The sequence below is a fragment of the Phalacrocorax aristotelis genome, chromosome 1, assembly GCF_949628215.1.
Source record: "Phalacrocorax aristotelis chromosome 1, bGulAri2.1, whole genome shotgun sequence".
Taxonomy (NCBI): Eukaryota; Metazoa; Chordata; class Aves; order Suliformes; family Phalacrocoracidae; genus Phalacrocorax; species Phalacrocorax aristotelis.
The window spans coordinates 64,225,414-64,236,167 of NC_134276.1; the positions used below are offsets into that span (position 1 = coordinate 64,225,414).

The window sequence follows — 10,754 nt, forward strand, 5'->3', positions numbered from 1 at the left end:
TTAAGCCATTTGTTGTTGGGCCTTTCCTGCTGAGATCCAGAAACAATCCTGCACCGTCTCTCTCAGCACACACACTTCCTACTTCTTTGATTTGCTGGGGCTGTGCTTCACTTTCAGCACAACCAGCAGCGATGCTTCTGCTGAGCAGAGCTCACAGAAGTGCCTTGAAGCTGGAAAAATCCCTGCTGTTCTGTGCATGGCACCTAGCTCATATCCCTAAGGCATTGTATTGCATAACACACGCACAGCATTTTGCTAGGATACTTCATTAGTCTAATCCTTAGGGTAGACCAAGGGCTGGCTGGCTGGGGCAGCATGTACAGCTGTATGAATGCCTTTTCTCATTATGCAAGATGACAGTGCAGGCACAAGCGTGGCTGCCCGTTCCACAGGGCCTTCCTGGGTCTGCAAAACCCTAAATGTGGAATGAAGTAAACAGAACAAATCTGGATATAGAGAGGAAAATAGAAAAAACCCAAACCTGGCACCTTATAGAAAACAAGGACGTGCAGGTTGGCTGGGAGGCACGCAGCTGCTGCACTCCTGGCTTTGCCATTTTGGAATTGCAGACACGTGCCAGTAGAGTCTCTCTCGGAAGAGGCATGGGAATAATTCTTCACATATTAAAGATGTCCCTTTGCATGATACGTGTTTAGCTTTTGACACAGTGTTCGTTATCTAAAGAATCTGAGATTTCAACAAAAGCATTCCTATCCAATTTTTTAGGTGGGGAAACTGAGGCACACATCAAGCTGTGGAAAATTCTACGTTTCCTAGTCCCATCACAACACTGCCTCACCCATGGGCTGGTCTCAGTGATACTGTGCTCCAGGACTATGAAGGATGTGCCTGAGTGGATGCAAGACTGAGGAGTCCTGGCTCACCTCTGCTCTTTAGAAGGGCAAGTTCTGATCAAGGAAATCCTCACGATATTTCTGTTTCTGCTGTTTAGGTGAGCACACCCCACCCTGACAGCTGCCTTGTACATGGTACTGTACCATGGCAGGATTCACAAACCTCCTGTTCTTTTGTCTTCCCTTCTGTGGGCCTTGAGCGCAGGGGTACTAATGGGAGGGGGGCTTTGCATAACATGGAAGAAGTACACAGAAGTCTCTGAAGATAATCTCTTCTCCCCGGCTAATGATGGACAGATAGAAGTATTAATAAATATGTTCCTAGTATTTCAGTTCTTAGACATCTAAGTGCGTTCATTGCCTCAGGAGTGTTTCTTCTGAGCACGAAAAACCACAGGTGATTCTCACCCTTCATTTTAAACCCACCATTTGCCCGGGTGAGGAGTAGGAAGGCATGGGGCAGGCAGAAAAAGGGAGCACACAGAACAAGTGCCTGGCTCCAGATTACAGCCAAGGTGCTTCTGAGCTGCCATGGCCTCCATTCATTGCAAAGATGGGGACCTCCAGCTAAGGGTGGGGTGAAGCTGAACTGAAGATCTGCCAGGGCCAGGGCTTGTGCCTGTTCCTCTGCCCCAGTCTGCGGAGTACAGTTACTTCACCGTTAATAACAACTAGTCACAAGCTCCTATGTAGCCCCATCTTCTTGAGAACTGCTGGGTGCAGCTGAGACAGCACTGGAGAGGAAAAGGTCGAGTGCCTTTTTTCAGCTTGGTGAGCTTCAGCAGAAGCTTAAAAAAAAGCAAAAAGACCCTTGTCTCCTTGAGTGTCCATCTGTGTCTCCTCTGTACTCCCTTGCACAGCACCTGAGTGTTTCTGAGGAAGGAATAGGGAGCGAGGTGCTTAGGAAGAGCCATCTTGGAGTAGAGAGGTGATCCAAAGCAGCCAAAATTCTTGTTGGGACATAATGTTTAACATTGTTATCAAGTCATCTTGTCTCACAATTACTGCACGTGTAGCCTCTCTAACGTCCGCAGCAACCAATTCACTTGCTAATAGTTAATCCAAAGGACGCTGCTAGAACATCATTCTTTTTCAGTTCCAAGGCTGAAAATACTTGATCATGATCTAAAACCTTGATCTCATTTTACAGCATAAAAGACACAGAAATGTTTAAGAGTATTGCACAAAGACGATGTCTTTGTCAAGCCATTACACATCAGAGGGATGTTAATGTCCGCTACAGGTTAAGTATTTACAGATCAGTAGGTTTAGGTAATTTGCACTCAGCAGTCCTAAAAAAAAAAACTGACTGGAGATCTCCCTTGCTTCTTGACTTTTAATACAACTTAGGGAACGTAAAGTCCAGAAGCCTCAAACCGCATTGTTTTCATGTTGGTTTTCAAAAGGGCCAACAAGATAGGACAGATAAGATAGACACGGTCCTAAGCAAACTCATGGAGAAGCTGGTACAAAGTTGAGTCACTAAGGGCTGAATGCAGCACAATATATGAGTAACATTAGTGCTAGTCAACACGGTTTTATAGAAAAGAGCTTTCTTTTAAAATAAAAAAAAAGTCTGATTTCATCCTTTGAGGAACTTACAAATCAGACGGATAAAAGTAATTGTGTAGATACCAGCAAAGTCCAAGGAGCTTCATGTAGGACTTCAGTGACATTCTGATTTCAGAGCCTGCCTTCTACAGTATCCATAATTCCCAGGCGAAGTGAAATGACACAGTGATCAGTCAGCCTCCGTGGGCAGCCACAGGGAAGCCCAGCTGTGTGGCACTATTACTATTCAGGTGTCACTGGTGTCGCTCCTTGGCCCTTTAGCAAGTTCACTGGTGATCCGAAGGAAAAACTGCGAATGCCAAATGGCAACCAGCAGGCCAGCAAAAGATCTGCAAAGGCCCGTGGGAGGCCGCAAGCAGAGTGGGCTCCGTCAGGTGGTGAAGTTTTGAGCTGGAAGGACTGGAAATACAAAATCTCCCCCCGGCAGGTTGGGGAAGGGGGCCCTTTCCCAGGTGACCAGCTCGGAAAAGACAAGAGCTGTCAGAGGCAGCAAGTAGCGGGGAGGCTCCTCAGTGCCTCGGCAAGGAGGATGAGGGCACGGTGGGCTGTTGGGTCTCCTTGGCCCACCTTCCCCTCCCAGGCGGCTGAAGGAGCGGTGTGTGGGTGGGTGCAGCAGGCAGGGACCCATGCAGAACCAGCCACAGCAGTAAACCTGCGTGTCTTCCACTTTGTTCTATCCCAATCGGGTTTTTGTCCTCCCCAGATGATGCTCTGTACTCACATGGGGACCAGCAAGTTGCTAGTGGTTGGTCAGTCAGGCTTGTTCGGGTGAGGCCATTAAGTCCAATATCAGGGCACCCTTTGCCCATGGCAGTGTCCACTCACTGGTTTGCAGCTCATCTTAGCATCACTGAGTGGGGAGGCTGGCAGCACTCCAACTGGCATGGGTGTGGGCAGAGGCATGGGTGCTGGCAGTGGCAGGATATTAAAGCTCATTTACCTCAGTGAATTTAAAGCTGGTGAAAATCACCGGACTGATGGCTGAGGAGCCTGGTACCTCCCATTCCTCTCCAGAAGTGACGGACGGTGAGCAATACCCTTTTGAGATACCTCCTGCCAGCTCTTACTTTGCAGGGCTTACTGCCTTCCTGCTGCCTTTGTCGCAGCAGGCTCTGGGCGTTATTGCAGGTATCCCACCACTGGCAGGCTCCATGAAGGGGCTGCTGGAAGTAGCAGCCTGACAGCCCGTTCCCTAGGCCAAGGTGGGGCACATGATTCTTGTGTCTGAAAACAATGCTGAGAGCAGGCAGGGAGCCTTAAAGCAGCCTCTGCTGAGCTGCTTCCAGATGCTGTCCTCTTTTGTGTGGAGCCTTGTCCTCAGGAGGCCACAAGTCCCTTCATGCAGAGTGAATTTCAGTGGAGACAGGAGGGAGCAGCGCACACTGTGACTTGCAGCCTGTACAGACTGGTGTTCGCACGGGGTCTCGGGTGTTTACATTTCATATCCAAGATGCATGAAGTGATGTGTGGCTGCTCCCTTCTAGGAAACAGAAGAAGATGGCCTCTCACAACTGTGACAGAGCTAGAGAACACCAAGAATTTTTTCCCGTCAGGCCAGAAAGGCTCTCTTCTTCCCTTCCCATCCCACAGAGGAGCTACGGCTGTTCTGCAAGCAGTATGACCAGCCTGTGTGCCAGGACTGTGTTGTAGACAGGCACCACCAGCCACCCTGTGACTTCACCAGCAATGTCATCTACAGGCATGGGGATGCCCTGCAGGTGCTGCTGAAAAGCACCCAGCAGCATGTGGGCACCCTGGTGGGTGTGCTGATCCAGACTGATGATATGGCAGTGTTGTTTGCAGTCATGCAGAGGCCATGGCCACAGAGATGTCTGTTTACCAGTGGATATGGTATGTGAAAGCAGTTGAAGAACACCAGGACCAGATGCTGAAGCTGCTGGAGGACTTGAAGGTGCAGAAGGCCCAGCTGCAGCAGCTGCTGCTGGACATGAGGACAGGCATGGAGTTCACAGAGCACTTGCTGATGAGCAGCTCAGAACTGGAGATCCTCATCACCAAAAGGGTGATGGTGAGCCACCTGGCAAAGCTGAACAGCGTTGCTTACAACAGCTACCCCAGCGTTGATGACAGGATCCAGTTTTGTCCCCAGGAGAGGGCAGGGCAGTGTTGTGGCTATGAAGTTTTTTGGGTCATTCTCAAAGTAGTTGATCCAGCCAGATATCCCCTGTGTGGGCTAGGTAATGGGGTGCTGTGCAACAGCTGAATGGGAATGCACTGCTCCCTGAAGTCATCCCTCTGTTGTCTATTCCCATGTAGTGTGTACCTTAAGGCACTGTTGGGTCCTTGCTGTCCAGGCACTGACTAGGGGCAGAGGTTGCTCTGCCAGAGGTTGCATTGTGTACAAATGTACAGAGTGTACTGGATGTACAGAGCGTAGAGGAGCTGCCCTCCGCAACATCACTGACCTCAGCATGGGGCTGAGGTGCGAGGAGAACAACCCTTAGGCTGAAGGCCACAGCTTACTCAGGAGCTGGGAATGGCACCTGCAGAGGCAGGATTTGATGCCCTGCTGGTGGCCCTAGCTGTTCTGCAGCATGGGCCCAGGCAGATCCCTTCTGGCTGAGCAAGTACGCTCATTCCACTTATAGCTTCTGCTGAGATTGCCATGGGAATAACCAGCATTGATGGTTTCATGGACATTTGCTTACTAAGGACTTGGAACAGGGCCAGCAAACAGATAATGTTCAGACCAGTCCACAGAGCACTGCCAGCTCTGGTCAGTAATGGCCTGCGCAGGGCAAATAAGACAGACCCAGGGTTCGTTGAATTCCTTGCATGCCATACTGTAAGTGCTGAGGTCTCTGGGGCTCCACATTGCACAGTGGGGCTGTTCCTTCTTCTGGGTTGCATGGTACATCTGGAGGACTTCTGGGAAGATGCCAGCTGAACTCAGAGAGGCAGGCAGGAAGATCACGCTGGTCCATACAGACCTCTGGGCTAAACCTACACAACATCCCTCAGAGCCTGTGGATGTCCTCTCTCTCCTGATCCCCAGCCATATATTTACTTTTCCCTGTGAGTGGAAGGAGCTGTACACCCCAGCAGCAAAGTCCTGGCTGTGCTCTGATGGGACTGAAGCACTGCAAAATAGGTGGGAGGTGGCAGTCATGGGTGGTGTGAATCCTTTCTCCTGTTTCTCTGCCTTGCAGATCTCCACAGTGCCTGTCAGAAGTGATATCCCAAAGAAAATTTAAGTTTTTGAATTTTCTGCTAAGCCATATTAATGAAGCATCTAAACTTGGAAAAACAGAATTTGACTGCCAGAGAATGGAACTTTGAGATAGGGAAGCACTTGTTTTACAACTATATCCCTGAGGAGAGCTGAGACTCTGATCAAAGCAAATATCCTGCCTCAGAAGACTCTGAGAATGGGGTAATAAAGTGTATAGTCAAGGAGAACAACTAATTGGGATGTTGATGAGAACTAAAAAAAAGTACCCTTTAGATGAACTATCCTCATTATAATACTAAAAATCATGCTCATAGGCCAGGAACCCCCTCTCCCCCCTCCCCAAATATAAGACCCTTACTCTCTCTGAGCACGCATGGTAAATTAAGAGAGAGCTGTACCTTTAAGTTGAAGCAAGAACGAAACTAACCAATTATTATCTGAGGTGTGTGAATATTAACCGTGACTGACACATTTAACTGTATAAATGCCTTGTAGTTTCTCGGTGCAGGGTGCTAGCTTTGCGGGTTACCACCTAGCACCAACCTTTGCACAAAAAATAATTAAATAAAATACCTCTGCTCTTCGTGAGTTTGGTGTTTTGCATACTGGGTGAATCAACCCACATTTTGAGAAAAGAACCAGCTGACTGGCTTTGCTCTGCTCTGCAATGACACTGTGGGGAGGAGCAGATGGGGCAAGGAGGAGAGGCCGTGCGGGTCACCATCACCCACAAGGACAAGAAAGACTGGTGGGTATTTCACCTGAGGACTCCCCGGTCACTGGGTGTGCCTTGCTGCCTCCCTTACCCTGTCTCCCTCCTTTGGGCAGGTGGGAGGATGTGCTTCACCATGTGAGTCAGAATCTATAAGGGAAAAGACACTACTCTTCTTCCCACCAGTATAGCAGTGCTGCCTACTAGTTGTATTTGGCTGAGTGGAGCTTGACAGTGCTGGCTCACATTTGTATTGAGTCTTTGAATGGTTTGGGACTTCATAAAGGATTCTACTCTTGATGGGTGTTACACATTGTCAGAGTAAGCTGTTGCTCCTTCCCACCCCTACTAGGAGACACCCAGGGCTCCTGCTTTTGCAAACATCTGATGAGCACAAAACATAGAAACCCCAGAGTGACTGTCCCAAGTCAGACATACAGTCCACCAAACCCAGGAGCCTCAGAGTTGACGGAAGTTCATGTTCTGGAGAAAGAATCTGTGTTGGGACGTTATCGTGCTTTCTCCCATAGTTGCAAGCATTGAGCAATTCAACATGTTTAGAGATTTACTAGCAAAAGCAGGGAAGACTGCACTTGAGCTAAGTGTTTCCACAATGAGAATGACCAAGCAGAAAAAATTATTTTGTAACAGTTTCCAGGCAGCACTTATTACTATATATTGTGGTTTAGCCCCAGTCAGCAACTGAGCCCCACACAGCTGCTCGCTCACTCCCCCCACCCCTGTGGGATGGCTGAGTCAATCGGAAGGGCAAAAGTAAGAAAACTCGTGGGTTGAGATAAGAACAGTTTAATAATTAAAATAAAACAGTAATAGTAATAATAATAACAACAATAATAATATAATGTAAAGGAAAATAATGAGGCAGGACAAAACCTGGGGTGGTGGATAACGAACCAACAAAACAAGTGATGCAACTGCTCACCACCCGCTGACCAACATTGTCCGTCCCCAAGCCACGATTGCTGCATGCCCCGGCCAGCTCCCCCCAGTTAATATACTGGGCATGACGTCATAAGATATGGAATATCCCTTTGGCCAGTTTAGATCAGCTGTCCTGGCTGTGCCCCCTCCCCTCCCGGCTTCTTGTGCCCCCTCCCCTCCCGGCTTCTTGTGCCCCGGCAGAGCAGGCGAGGCTGGAAAAGTCCTTGAGTAGTGTAAGCACTACTTAGCAACACTTAACACCTACTTAGCAAACTACTTAGCAACAACAAAAACAATAGTGGGTTATCAACATCATTCTCATACTAAATCCAAAACACACTATAGCAGCTGCAGAGAAGAAAATTAACTCTATCCCAGCCAAAACCAGGACACTATAAAGCAGCCAGGCACAAATGCAGAGCCAATTGGGGGTCAGTTCTTAAGAAAAACATCTACTCTGTTTTATACTACGTACAATATAGCTGGAGCAAGATGCCAGCGTGACTTGTTCCAGGAACGCTGTTGATGGGATGACCACATGAAAAAAGGGACAGGATGCTAAAACTCCTTGCTGTGGGGGAGTGTTGACATGTCACACAGAAGCAGTGCTGGCTGCACAGTTGCTTATCAATAGAGCATCATTGTTCAAGAAGAGTGTTCCAATGTACCTCCCTTCCTTAGGTGCACATACGACATAGGAAGGTGTGCATGTGAGGATTATGTTGATTTTGCTTGGTGGGGTAGAGGTCGCTGTGGCCATGTTAACTCATTTTCTTGTTCTTGTGCGTATGCAGTTTCTCTGTCCATTGCTGAAAGCCGTCTGGCTTTGTGTTGAGGCACAGTAGCTACAGAACAGCGTGAAGTATCACCACACAGTTCATGGCAGGAGATGATGTAGGCAACTGCATTGATGTGAAATGGTGGGTGGTGGGGAACACAACCTGCAAATCTGGATAATTATAAACTGTGGTGTGGTGGGGCACAAGAGACTAATTAGTGGGGATTAGGAAGAAAACCTTCCCCTATACAGAGGTGCCTGATAATTGTCTGTGGAAAGTTCCTTCCATCTTTCTGTGAAGCAGACAATCAGTCCCTCAGTAACTAGCTGATGCTTTCTCCCTGGCACTCTGTCCACCAGGGTTCCTTGTGAAACCCAGTGAGCTTCAGTTTGGAAAGGCAGAGTTCATCAGCAGGGACCTAGAACTCCTCAGAGCATTGAAGAGAAAAGTTAGGGTCAATGAGTTTGGGACGGTAGTTGAAGTGATTAAAACCTGCCCTGATTATGTCCTGTCTTATTCATTGGCTTTTCCAGAGGTAACTGCTCTCTGAAGCTGTGAATTTACCCTATTTCTGAGGGCTCTTATCTGATGGGATAACCTGACCTGTAAGTGTGCTGTCTGTCATCATCTGCTCCTTCAGTGCTCAGGGTTGCTACAAATCCTTGCAGTGCACCTAGCTTTGTGAGGCTTCCGTTGTATGGCTATTGCAGCTCCCCGTAGCAGGTGTTTGTGAAAGCTACTCAGTGCTTGAGCATTGCTCATGCATCCTGTTAAGCTCACTTGAGACCTGCAGCTGCTGGACAAGGTAGAGGGTAAGGAACCAACTAAAAATGAAGGCTGAACAGTGGTTCACATATACAGCAATTTTCTGCCAGTCACTGACCTCTTGGACTTCTCTCTGTTTGTAGTGCAGTAGGCCAATAGCATGATAATGGCAACAGGTCCTACCATATTTCCTACAGCCCTGAGGAGCCAGGCTTGTATGCTGTCTGCATCTATGTGAAAGGGCAGCATGTACAGGTAGCATTTCTTGTTTCTTTTGCACTGCTTTTTCTTTACCTGCTTTTCTTTTCTAAGTATCTTTTTTTAAATCTCTCTAAGGATTATCTCTACCACTTTGCAGTTTAAGACTGGGCTTAGTGACCTGTAACTGACAGGATCACCCAGGTAGTTTTTGAAAACACAGGCACAACATCTAATAGCATCCATTGCAGCAGCCTCTCTGCTTGCTTGTCCTCTGCAGGGCTCTCCATCCACTCTGATGGTGAAAAACAAGGCCCATGAGCATGGAGGCGTGTGTCACTGCTGCATGTTCTGCTCAGGCAGAGGGCAGACCAGAAAGCTGCTTGCTGTGCCTGTGGGGGGACCATGTCAGGTAAGTGCTCAGCTTTCCCTATGCTGCTGGCATCAGGAAGGTGTGTTGCATTTGGTCCTCCCTGGTGTAGATAGCTGTGAGCAGATACTCCAGCCCAACTCCTGCCTTGCACATGCATCAGGCCTGTGATAACTTGTGCGTACATATCTTCTGGTAAGATGGGACTGCAGCAGTGAGAAATGCAGCAGGACATGCTAAGGGGCTTTGCAGCATACCCCATAGATGGAGACCTTCAGCCAACTCTGCAGGAGATGGGGCAGGGCAGGTCTGTCTTTCAGCCCTTCTCGGTGGGGCTAAACTGTTCCTGTTCCAGTGCTGGCAGGTTGGGAGCTTCTGGTCTGTGTCACACAGTGCCCAATGCTGTCCGATGGAGAAGCCTCACTCCTCATTTAGGATGAGCATTGAACTCCCTTATTTGTTTAATATCAACCAGCTTCCCTGTCCTTGACCTGCATATGTCATTGTGTGTTTTGCATGTTTTGATATAGAACCAGCCTCTTCCTTTTTCTGTGCTTGATCTGTATCTAGCTCTGGCCATAGCCACCAGTGGCAGTGGGGTTCTGCAGGCCTGTGTCTTGCATTACTCAACAGGAAAAGGGATAGAAATCTAAAACTTTTCCCAGCGATTGGAATGGGGAGGTACCCCTTGGTTGTTCTTTGCTTATGGACCCCTGGTAATTTTGGCCTTGAATAAGCTGTGTTCTCATCAACACATGCCTCCGTGTCTTTGGCAAGTCCTAGGGCTGAAGTGCTCTCTGATATCCTCTCACACACTGGGATTTTCTGGCCCAGTTCTGGTTCAGCTGATGGTACCTCTTCTTTTGCAGGTAGGTACCAAGGCTGAGGCGATGGACACAAAGGTCACTCTGGCTGCCCCCACTGGTCGTGCTGTGGGGAAGTGAAGGAGGGCTCAGAATATTTGGGTGGGCCTCCCAGCGACACCTCACAGAGGAGTTTGCTCAGAACAGCGGTGCTCTGGCTGCTCTGGCACTGCTGCTGGCTGCTGCGTGAGTACAAACCATGAGGATCCCCGCAATCACTGCATGGCCTCGCTGCCAGAAAACATCATCGTGATGGGTGTGAACTGAGAAAGGGAATGAGGGAAAATAAAAATTTGTCTTATATTCCACCCGGGGCTGTGTAGGCAAAGTTGTTTTGTGCCTGAACAGGCACAAACACTGGGCATTGTGCTGGTGCCTACACTTTCAAGGACTCAAGGCCTGTAGGGTCAGGCACTAAGGGGAAACTAACTCTGAGCAATTACCTCACAGGAGGATCAAGATTTGTCTTATTCCACAGGCTTGACTATCTCTGCTGTCCTTCTTGA

The 10,754-nt window shown here is 48.5% G+C and overlaps 1 long non-coding RNA gene and 1 pseudogene across 1 annotated transcript; both read left to right on the forward strand.

Annotated features, from left to right (window-relative positions):
* The first annotated feature begins 3,147 nt into the window (after nt 1-3,147).
* Nucleotides 3,148-6,189, forward strand: LOC142052156 (E3 ubiquitin-protein ligase TRIM45 pseudogene; annotated as a pseudogene).
* Nucleotides 6,190-8,949: 2,760 nt separating this feature from the next.
* LOC142056225 (uncharacterized) lies at nt 8,950-10,550 on the forward strand. Its single transcript, XR_012660261.1, has 3 exons — nt 8,950-9,072; nt 9,296-9,427; nt 10,255-10,550. It is a non-coding gene; the product is annotated as an uncharacterized LOC142056225 (long non-coding RNA).
* The last annotated feature ends 204 nt before the right edge of the window (nt 10,551-10,754 follow it).